Source organism: Megalopta genalis, chromosome 4, assembly GCF_051020955.1.
Source record: "Megalopta genalis isolate 19385.01 chromosome 4, iyMegGena1_principal, whole genome shotgun sequence".
In the NCBI taxonomy this organism is placed as follows: Eukaryota; Metazoa; Arthropoda; class Insecta; order Hymenoptera; family Halictidae; genus Megalopta; species Megalopta genalis.
In genome coordinates, this window is record NC_135016.1 from 10,949,291 (window position 1) to 10,961,399 (window position 12,109).

Here is a 12,109-nt window from a genome sequence, read left to right on the forward strand (position 1 = left end):
GGTTTGTTGCGACGGGACGTTGAGAGCTGCTGATGTTTGCCCGACTTTGACTTGGTCGGGGACGATACGGGGGAGTTCGGTACGCTGGGGTTGCGAGGTGCGAATGGTTGTTTTGGGAGAATGTGCGAGGAGCGAGACGGTTTTCTGTTTGTTGTTCTGTTTGGAGCGTGAATGGCGATTTTATAGAAACGACGAGAATGAGGAAAGATGGTTTCCCGTTTCTTATTGTTTTAATAGAAGGTTAGTTTATCTGCTGAGCTTCTCTACTTTATTAAACGAATTCCAGTTCATGTATAAAGGGATTTATGAAGGAATTTATAAAGGGAATTTGTTCGATGTGTTTGATCGAGGTGAAAATGATCATTTTGTAGGAACATTAAAAATGAGGAATATGACTTTCTGTGTTTTTTATTGTATTGATATAAGTTTGGTTTAGATGCTGTACTTGTTTATTGAGCTTCGACTTGATGGATGGATGTGCAAAGAAATTTGTTTGACAGGTTTCTTTTTATTTAATTTTTTATTTTGTTTATTTAATGTCGCGTCTGCTTAATAGCAATTAGCGACCACTTGTGGGATAACATTTGTAGGGTTACATGTAGTGTAATGTATACAATAGTTTTACATTGCATTTGTACATTATTTTTGTTGAATTATATTTAGTTATGGAAATAACTTTATTACTTTTCACTATTTGAACTTACAATTAGAGCTTTTATTTAATTGAAGAAGGTAAAAAATATGTTCTCTCTTTATAAAATGTTTGCGTTTATTGACACGATTCAACTCGGTGAAAACAATAACGATTAGAAAATATAAAATACAAAATCACATGCCCTCACGATTAGATCATATCGGATGGTAAATAAAAAGCAATTTGCTAAATTGATTGTTGTATTAAATCTATTTGTTAGAATTCAACAATTTTCTTAATCTAGGCTTCTTAAGTTACTATATAATTTCGCTAAACAATTTGATTTCTTATAAGTGTGACATAACTTTTGCTGTTCGTTCTGGCAGGCTTTATTAAGGTTTAAATGTCAATTTTGTAGAAGTGATAAGAATGAGGAAAGATGATTTTCTGTTTCTTACCGCTTTAATGCAGGTTTAATAAACTCGTTTATTCGACTTCAACTTGATGGGTGGACGCACAAAGAAATTGATTTGACAGGTTTTATTCAAGTAACAATGCTCGTTTTGTAGGAATAATAAAAATAAAGGAGTTGATTTTCTGCGTTTTTCATTGTTCAGTTATACTTATACTATTCAACATGATTTTAGTTATGTTTATATGCTGAACTCGTTTATTAGACTTCGACTTGATGGATGGAAATACAAAGAATTTCGTTTGTCAGGTTTTATTCAGATAATAACTGTTAGTTTTATAAAATAAAGAAGACGATATTCTATGTATCTTATTGTTATAAGTTTCATTTAATGATACTTCTTGTTCGATTCAGGCTTGGAAGGCGAAGATTGAGAAACATTATTCGGCAGGATTAATGTTAATGTCACTGAGATAAATTTTGTTGCAACAACCTATTTCGCATAATATTTCACAAACATTCTTCGTATCTACCAAATATTTCACGTAAACAATGCATGGATAATGATAAATAAATATTATACTTTTACAATGTTCGTAGGTTCAGCGACCAGAGATTCCTGTAAACGGCGGCAACGCGATGACCGCCATTTTGTTTAGAAACTGTCCGTCACAGACTGGCTAGATATTCAATAATCAATATATTCTAGGTGGAACTTCGCGGAAGCAAAGTTTCGCTTAAGTCCCTTAACACGTGGACAATAATCAGTTGTATTCGAGCAATAATGAGACAAAATGAACATTTTTCAATCATTCCAACTTCCTTAAAATACAAAATGGCTGCCCACTTTAACCCTTATTACTGTTCCAGTACTTTTTCGTGATTTTTCTTGAAACATAAAATTCCTCTTCATTCAGAGCTAATAAAAACTACTTAACTCGATGAACGACGATCTTCATTCAATGCTTATTTGCATTTTGGACGAAAATTTCGGTTTCCATTCCATTCCGGTTTCAAATACTGCAAAATATTTCATTCATATCTCATCGCTTTGTAATTTCATTTCGAACATTAAGCTACGAATAAAATACTAGTTTGGTGGAACAAAAATGTGAAACAAAATGGCCGAAGCAAAACGATCGACATTCATGCATCGCTCTTAAACACGATTCCTCGAGCGAACGCTATGAAATTTGATTCATTATTATACATTACTAAAATTTAAAGTTGCATTTAACCTTCGACTGGTGAAGTACGTTAATTTGACGTCTCATTAATACTTCGAAAAAATCCTAAATAACAAATATAACGTTGTTTATAAAATACTGCGAAGAATTTTAGGGAAACAAGTACTCCGACAATTGTTTCAACCAAACTGTACATATCCCCAACACAAAGCGCACCCTAAGGGTTGAACCGTTAGGGGTAGCCGAATCGGCAGTGCTGGTTTCCACGCACTGCATCGTCGGCTCGTTGATAAATAATGATTTCTCGGTGAAATATCAAATGATTACGGGCACGTGAATTCTTCGCCGATTGTTCCAAGCGAGCTGAATATATCCGTAACGGAGGACACACCTTGAAGAGCCGAATCACGACAGAATATTGTCGAGGTCGATGTTGGAGAAATCGAGGGGAGAACATTAAAACACCGAGGCGAGGGTGCGGACAGCAATAGTGGTGCAGACGAGGGTGGCTCGAAAGGGGTAAAATTTCGACTTAATAAACGTTGCCTGCGAAGCTACGGAACACGCAGTTACACACGGTGTTTGCGAATATTTTTACGCAAGATGGTGTGCAGGCCTTCCAAACACGGGAACTTTTATCCCGCGAAATTCATCGTGCAAGAATAATTCAATTTCATCGGACCCGAGTCAACTGTTCCTCGCGAAACAAGAATACACAATTTTACCACGTGTACCACAACAGAACACTCGGATGCCAGATTGTAGTCGTATGCGTAGTAAATTCTTTTTGATTATTTATTTATTGTCGCATCTGCTTCGCAGCAATTGGCGAGCACTCGTGAGCTGACAATCTGCAATGTTACATGTGTGTGTGTGTGTGGATGTAATATAGAGAATAGTTTCTACATTAGATTATCTACATCCAACAAAACTGGCTTCAAAATTATCGTCTTAATTTAGGTTCCTTAAATTGCAATACAATTTCGTTAAGTAATTTGGTTTCTTCTAAATTGTTTCTTCACTTTTGCTGTGTGTTTGTAATTGTTCGAGCATTCTTCGATGCTATTGGACATTTTTACTTTTTCCCTGAAATTAATGTACGATGGACGAAACAAGTTAGGAGGTGTTTAATTGTAATTCCAGTGTTACAATTGTTACAAAGTGGTTTATCAGTTTTAGAGAGCAAGTGTTGATGGGTTATGCTAATATGTCCTATCCTGAGACGAGTCAGTCGTATGTACAGTAAATGTTTAGCACAATTTAGACAGTCCTCTATTCTTTAAAACGTATTTTCGATGACACATGATCCATAGATCCTGCTAGTGAATTCACGAAACTCGCGGTTCAAGTGTTAAAAGAAGCATCGACGTTCGTGCAGAAGAAAAATAATTTCTCGCAACATCGTGATTCACATTGTAAAATTGGTTCATGAAACTCGCGATTCAAGTGTTAAAAGAAGCATCGACGTTCGTGCAGAAGAAAAATAATTTCTCGCAACATCGTGATTCACATTGTAAAAGTGGTTAACGATACCAACATATGCAGACGTTGAAACACGATTACGGCGTTACGAAGAATTAAATCTGTCAAGCGTGTTTTAGAAAAAGCATTGTTGCAAACCTGTTTCATTCGGAAGGAAAGTAATTTCCCACAACGCGGCGATTTACGCGAGCAAGTTTCGCGGGGGTTTCGAAATGCAAATATGCAGATGTACAGATATTAATGTGCATGGCGTTACATGGGGGATTAAAAATTCTCTTTCAGATTCACACTCTCGCGAGCGGCGGAAATATTTAGCTTTAAGTACCGGCGTCGGTCGCCAGGTTCCACATAAGATGCAAAAAACGCGGCTAATATATTCGAGTAGTTGGCGCGACCACTCCGCGAAAACATTTCAGAAGAAATTTACATCGCGGCCGGCACACACCAGATTCGTCGGGCAGATTGACGCATTTTAATATGTATTGCGGTGGATTTCTTCCCGACACGACCGCCCACCCCACGAAAACTCAAACCGCACGTTATTTCGTGAAAGCCGCAGGAAAGGGAGGACGGAACCGATTCGGTTCGCATTTTCGATAACGTTCCCCCCGATGAAATTGTTCGTTCTCGATTTGAACGCGGCGCGGTACACCCTATCGCTACCGCGTTTACACCTCCATTGTTCCGAAAAAAATTAAAAATCGTCACTGTCCGCGGAAACGACCCTACACCTGGCCCCCATGCGGCGGTTTCGCTCGTCTTGGGACGCGGTTTCTGGCGAATTTGCGGGTCAATTTCCGAATTGAACGAACGCAAGAAACGATCGCTACGGTGGATATTTGTTTGTTGATCAGTAGTTAAGCAGATGCATTTGCAAATGTGAAAGCGTGAAAACTGTTACGCTGTTTGCAATTCGTTAGAATGAGTAACAACAGAAGCATTAATCTTCGCAAACCTTCGCTGCTTAGACTAACGTAAAGTGGCTTCGTGGAGCAAATTTCTATCAGATTCAAAAACCTCAAATATCTGTGCAAGATTTATATTTTGAAATAATTAGCGTAAATAAAAGACTAATATACCTTCCAGCACAATAAAATATAATATATTTATTATATGCCCGATTATATGTTTTATTTATTTACACGAATGGCACAGCAGCAACAGTGTCGGAATTTAATAATACCTAACAATATTACTAATAATAAGGACTTTAATAATACTGTTTCTTACACATACTGCATTTTTGAAAGTTTCTTTCCTAAATGAAAGAAAGAAGCAAGCGAATGATATCGAAGCATTCAAGAAGTTCAGAAGTTCAACTTAAACGTTCGTTGAACAAAAGAATCGAATTGATAAATAACGCAATCAGGTTTTAGAATTTTAACTCAAACATTCGGTTACACATCAAATCGATTTCAGGAATGAATTTCTCAACAATAACACGTTTCTCTACTTCTGTGAAAGAAAGATTCGAAAGTGTTCGACTTTCCCATGTATTTACGCGATTTTCTAAGTATCAGACACACGTGTAATCGTTCGAATAATAGCCCGTTTACCCAATTATTCGGATGTGTTTGTCGGAAAGCTGGTTCGTCAACAAACGCATCTGTTGCAACTACAGCTTTAGGATGTGTTCTAATTAATTAGAAGCAGCACAGCGGTAAACGCAGGAGACGAATTACATTCCGCGAAGAGAATCAGTCAATAAGTAAGTTGCCCTGGTGATCGTGTGGAAACCAGTAACGTTGCATGAGTGTGTAAGTTTCAACTCGATTGTATCTTGTCTAATAAAAAATGCATGGAAATTCGAAGTTCCCCTGTTCAACAATTCCTGTTGGAAACACGGTGTTCTCGGCAAAACGAATCGACAAGGAACACACGTTGTGCATGATTGCGCAAATTGCCGAGCAATCATGAAATGTTGCGCAGCATTAAAAAATGACGCGAGGAATAATATCGTTGCAGCTGCAATTTCTAAACTGATTCCCAGTTATGAAGCCTATTTTCAGACCCTCGAAGTGTATATTAAAAACCAATAGCTGTATGTGCAACCGTGTAACTTACGTTTCAATCGACCCTCGCATGTTACATACACGTTGTATAAACTTCTCTCCTGCATGCATTTCATGATAATATGTACCTTACATGATTGTTTTCGCTTCGGAGAAGCAACTCCGACTTTAAAATAATCCATCTCGAAAACTACCCTCGACTCAGCAGCAAAGGAGTGGGTTAGAATCATAGCGGCGTAAGTCACATTTTCCCCATTGGGAGAAACAAGGAGTGTTATTGTTACCAACATGTGCATTGCTTTTTTACGAATCAAATTTATTATTAAGATAATGTAGAGCTAAGTTACTTTATAGCAGGGGTGTCAAACTCAAAAGCTAACTTGGGCCAAATAAACAATGCTTAACTTTAGGTGGGCCGCAAAAAAAAGTCAATGTTCATAGAAACAAATATTTTTATTCTGACTAGTACATTGTAATAAACGTATATAAAGTTAAATTATTGTTTACGTCCTGATACTCGACATCTCTTCTCCGATACTATCTTTCCTATTTCGGGAGAAATTTTATTGGCCGAGACTACTTTCAAAATTTCTAATTCACATTTCTATTTTATATTTACTTTGCGTCGGATATATTGACTGGGCCGCAAAAATGTTCATCTCGGGCCGCGAGTTCGACACCCCTGCTTTATAGTAACTTTAGAATTTATTTCACTTGTCTTCCTAACGTTTTGACATGTATAGATCACATTTGGAAACGTAAGTGAAAAATTTCGAAAATCTCACATACGCCACTATGATTCTAACGCACTCAAATGGCGATGAACAGTCGGCACGAAGATCGGACGCGGACACTGTCGCATCGTCGACTGATCGACCCTACAAACCTCTATTTCAGAGATACGAAAGACCGTTTTCTCTCGCAGAAGTAACAACGCGCGAATTTGACCGTTTAGCGACACTCGCATCGAATTGACAAGAACGGTTTCGCGATGTCTGATTAGGTCGAAGCTCCGGCTGAACGTCGCTGGAAGGTAACGAAAGATCGTCGTCGCGTCCCGATCCGAGCCCCGTGTCAGAACGAAACGAAAATGGCGCGCTATCGGCACGCAGCGTCGCAATTACCAGCCGGGGGTTCATCGCGTCCCCCTCTCCCGAAGATAAATGAGACAGTGGATCAACGTCGACGAACTCCGACTTCTGTGTACGAACGATTTATCAAAATTAATGACCGTAGGCCCTACCGGGCTGACCGGCCGCGCAGGTAATTGGAGTGCATCTGTGACTTGCAATTGATAGGATATATTATACGTATATACATACTTAAGGAACGCGAATTAACGCCATAATTTGGGATCGATGGCCGCGTGTTCGAGACGCCGTTGATTGCGAGGAAGATGTTCCAGTCCGATGGGATATCGATGCTCATTTATGGTACGCACACCGCAGATAATTAATCTTCCCCTTGTACGCAGTTGTTGTTCGTTTTTGGCGACGCGTATCGGGGAACTCGTGCCTCCAGGATTTCCATAAAGGTAAACCTCTCGTTCGATTCTTCGGTTCGAAGTTGCTGCATTATCCTTCGCGTACCGACAGGAAATTTGACGCCAGATTTTTGGTACGTTGTATTCGTTTCGTTTACTCCGCGAGGTAATTAACTTAATTTAGAAGTTTCGTGGTGGTTTCTACGATTTTAAGCAAATTTGAGTACCAGTGAAATATAAAGGATCATTCGTGTTCAACTTGCAATGAATTATTTTTCGTTGTTTCTCGTTTATTTAGGAACGAGTGAAGAATTCGAGACGAAATTACGCGTTTGGCAAGGATTATGAGCGTAGGTTTGCAGGTCTCCCCGCGAAACAAACTTGAACAAACGCCAAATGTTAAAGAATAATAAGCTAACTTTGTAATAAATACCATTATAAATATCTTGTTTTTCCACGGAACATGTCGACATTGGCCTAACTAGAACGACGATGAAGAACGTTTCCGCGAAAAGCCACGATCATTTTCTCGAAGTAAAGAAATGCCGAAATCAAAGTTCCTCGAGACAATAAATGTCGAGGAACAACTGCAATTTTTCCGCAAGACTTGAATTATTTTAACTTTCGAACGGCGAACAATTTTCACAAGTGTGCTATTAACGATATTTATAACAATTCTGAGCTTCATTCAGCATTTTTTCAAAAATTATTTTTGAAGAAACATTTTGCAGACTTATCAGCCTTTCTGCTGTTCCTAATGTAACAGCAATTCATTTAATTTTATTTTTGAAAATTTGGTAATGAAGTTAAGGATTTAAATGCTCTGGGTCAAAATGGACCAAGCCACCGCCTTGTCAGGGTTAATGGGTACGTAACAAACAACAAGCTACATAACCAAGATGTCAAGCATCGAAGGAAACAGCCCTAGTTCCGTGAAGACACGGTCTCAATTATCGCGAAAACGACACCAAATGCATTCGAAATCCACACGTCACACCGACAGAATATGTTGCAGAAACGTAGATATCCGCGAAAGTGTTTAACCCTCGACGAACCAAGTACCAAACTCGAATACGATCCATCGGAGACCAGATGGATGCATCGAATATGAAAAAGGGCACGGTGTCGCGGAAACTAGCTGTCCCGTCCGTTAAAACCAGATTATTCATTGTCCGGGTAACACAGCGTTCGTCAGGGAGTCGTCGAGTGGTCACTAGTGTCCCCTAACAGCATAAGAATGATGCTGGCTCCACTCGGAATCCAAATAGCCCCGAAATATTCCATTTACGGTGGTCGTTGGCTCGCACTTCATCTCCGCCGAAGAACCACTAATTAAATCAGCCGATAGGCAATTACTCATTCGAGGGGAGCCGAAGAAAAATCGGAGGAAAGGTGGCGGCTGCTGTTTCCGGAGAGTTTCGCGTGTCCCCCCTACTTACCGATTCGTGGGCAAGGGAACGGAGGCCTGGACGGATCTTGGTCGCGATCAGCCCTTAAAATCACATCGGGGGGTAGGGTGGCCGAGGCCGGCCGAGGGCGAGAGCGGGTCCGGCGTGTCCTTCCTTCGGAAGACCAGAACGGAAGCCGCGAAATCGGTCCTTCGCGCCAATCGCTCCTCCCGGGCATCCCCGGCGAAGTACTCTTCAGCCCCGTCGGGCTGATTTGCATCACGGTTACGAGCTCGTTCGAGCTCGTGGTGGTTATATTACAGGGAGCGAGGGAGAGAGAACGAGAGAGAACGAGAGAGAGAGAGAGAGAAAGAGAGAGAGAGAGAGAGTGAGAGAGAGAGAGGGAGAGGGAGAGGTGTCCAGGATGGAAAAAGGGGGACGGAGGCGCGCGGGTGCCTCTCGCGCGCGTTCCACCCCCAAAGCAGCTCGCAGGAGGCAGCTCGGACACTCATAACAATCATAACAACGGGATCTCGCGAGTAACTCGCGGACCACCTCCGCGCATGGGTGCCGCCCACCGGCCCGCCCATTTTACCCCCACCGCTCGGGACGAGCATTGGCTGGCGGCTAGGCGGGAGAGAAGCCACGGCGGGTTGCCTTCCCTTGGCTGTACAGCGGAGCCACTACGCAGCCAGACTGCGGACCGTCAGGATTCAGGTCCAAGTTTTCGCGCCGAGTCGAGACCGCGCAACGTGCACACCACGCTGCCAGCGACACGAGGCCACGGGATACCCCAGTCGATCGGTGAAAGGCCAGTGGAGTATCGATCGATCGATCGTCGTCGTCGTCGTCGTCGGGTAGCTGATCGGGGGCTGTGTCCGCTCCTGTACATCTGGTGAGCAGCCCGCGGCGGGTTTACGCCCGTTTCACCCGGCGGAAGTGGTCGTCTTCGGGGGAGAGATCGCCGGACTCAGGGAGCAGAAGACGCCTGGAAGTAACCGAAGGAGTTTGTGAATAGGCCGAGTGATCGGCGAGTGTGTGATTCGAGAGTGATCAGGGAATCAGAGCGTAGAGGTGCGTGCGCCGCGCCGGTTCACTCGGCACGTGGACCACAGAGCAGGCTCCACGCGTCACACTTCGGGGGACCCATCCCTGCGAACTGTCTTCGTCTTCGACGCCGACGTCGTTGCTCTCGTGCGGACCAGGCGATCCGGTGGACCGGGTCGCCGGCGCGGAGTGGAAATTCATCGCGTCCATTGACTGCCGTTGTGTGCCCGGTGACTCTGATATCTCGGTGACTCTGTGCCCGTCTACCTGGACGTTTTTGTGCGTGATCTACGGTGTCTCCGAGGCCGTGCCCGAGAGCGGGTTCAACGAGGTTCACGTGCTCGCCCGGCGACTGTCGAAAATATATCGCCGCGAGGGCCACGTGCGGGAGGCGTTAAACGCGGCAGGTGCGCGGGACAGGTGGTGCGGAGTTAATTGCACGCCGCAATAAACGTAGACGTTCCGCGGGAGATTGATCAAGTGAGAGAGAGCAGGGGATAGAGGGAAGCCGTTGCGGCGAAGAAACTGGCGAACGGTCCCAGCGACGACGACTCGCGCGAGTGATGACACAAGGACTCTAATAAACTCCTAATTATCGCCGCTGGTAATTACCACACGCGCGTGACTCCCGTGTGTTCCCCGACGCGGAATTGCACACGATAACCAGCGGCCTGTGCGCGCACCGCGGACAAATAGAATAATTAAAATCGCATTAAAGGAACCTCGTTTTCGTCCGTCTCTCTCTCGCACCCGACTCGCTTTGTCTCGCTCGGAAGGTGAACGAGCGGTCGTCACACGGACATCATTGTGTTGCCCGCGAGATCTCGATCTCGATCTCCGCCTTCGCCTCCGCCACCGTCTCTCTCTCTCTCTCTCTCTCCCTCTCTCTGTCTGTCTCTCTCTCTCTCTCTCACTCCATCGCCCGATCGGCGATAGATTCGAAATCGTCGGAGATCGTGTTTCCTTCGCGTCCCTTCCGGGTAATCGAGGTATCGAGCCGTTTTCGCCAGGCACCGAGCAATCAACTGTTTGCTTGTTAATCGCTCCTAATTACTCGCAATTAACCGGCGTAATTAAGTAGGCTGATGTCACCGGCGGTCGATGTATTTGTGAATCGTTTGTCCGTCGACGTCGGCCCGCCATCGGGACTGCTCGCTGTTGTCGTCCGCTGCCGTTGGTACGCTGTTATCGGTGACAAGTGAAAAAGACTGGGAACCCGATCGAAGGCGGTCGGCGAGAGCAAGATCGCGGGTCGATCGTTGGTTCTGTGATAAGATCGAGAACGGGATCGACGGACTCGCTGGCACTAAGGACAAGACTCGGTTCGATCGAGCAGGTGGCAACGTGCTACGTGTACAATTGCGGGCGCTACGAACTACGTCAGGACGACGTCCCACGCACATCAGTCGCCGATCTCCTTAGGTGAGTACCTGCCGCAGCTTCTCGCACACGCTCGCTCGAATTATGTATTTTCGACGTCGACGATTCGCGGTTCGCGCATCGATTAGAGCCGTTAGCACCTCGATTAGTTCGCAGCTCGCTCGGGACGGTCGACGACGAGTCCTGCGTAAAGTGTCTTGCACAACGAACATTTAGTTCGCCGGTTGACGATGTTCGAGGTAGCGGGAAACTCTGTCCTGTTTGTCGAATTTTTATGTCCTGTTGATCTCCACGAGTGTATTGAGTTTGAACATTGTCAGGCTTTTTAATAGAACGCGCGCATAGAAAGGCGACGATAATGTCCGAGTCGAAATCCGGTTCGACAAAGTTGCAGATTTACGAAGTGTACTAAAATATACTTCTGCTTGCAATAAATGTGGTCGGTGAAATAAGAAATATTTCTCAATTTTCCCTTATGCATCGACGAATCTGTCATCGAAAGGTAGAATAATCTGGTGTCCGAGTCTCTGGAAGTAAATAGAAATTCATCAATCTAAAGCGAAATTAGAATCATCAAGTCTTGACAGGCGAAGTAAAGGGCAATTATTCTCTCGAAAAATCGTCCCAGCAAAATGTATGGTTGCTCAATATAACGCGAGTGTCATGCAAACCGCCATCAGAATTATGCGTAAAGAGCAACAAAAACGCTAGAAAGTTTCACGAAATTAAAGTCTCATTAACATTCGCCGTCACATTCCAATGACTTTTCACTCGGCCAAACATCTTTACATGTTCAGTGCCGCACGTCCTAAGCTAACATTAACGCAAATTACGTACATGTGCAAGACTCCGTCCGTATTCCTTTAATTACGTCATGTTCGCTCGAGCTTGTAAAATTCTCGTATCCACATGTTAAAAACGTTTCCCTCTCGCTACTGGGAAAAATAAACATCATCAAACGAATTAAAACACGGCCTAGACAGATGTCTGTGCAAAATAAAAATTCTCTAAGTTAATTGGAAACCTGTGTACCGCCTTTTACAATAATTTTAACAGCTGGACGAGTCGCAGTTTTGTAATTCAA

The 12,109-nt window shown here is 43.5% G+C and overlaps 1 protein-coding gene across 10 annotated transcripts in view; it reads left to right on the forward strand.

Annotated features, from left to right (window-relative positions):
* Positions 1-9,277: 9,277 nt before the first annotated feature.
* pdm3 (POU-domain protein pdm3) overlaps positions 9,278-12,109 on the forward strand; it is a 334,644-nt gene continuing 331,812 nt past the window's right edge. For all 10 annotated transcript variants that reach the window (XM_033477982.2, XM_033477992.2, XM_033478021.2 and 7 more), the window contains exon 1: positions 9,278-11,067. The gene's annotated coding sequence lies outside the window, so the exon portion shown is untranslated. The remainder of the gene's footprint in view (positions 11,068-12,109) is intronic.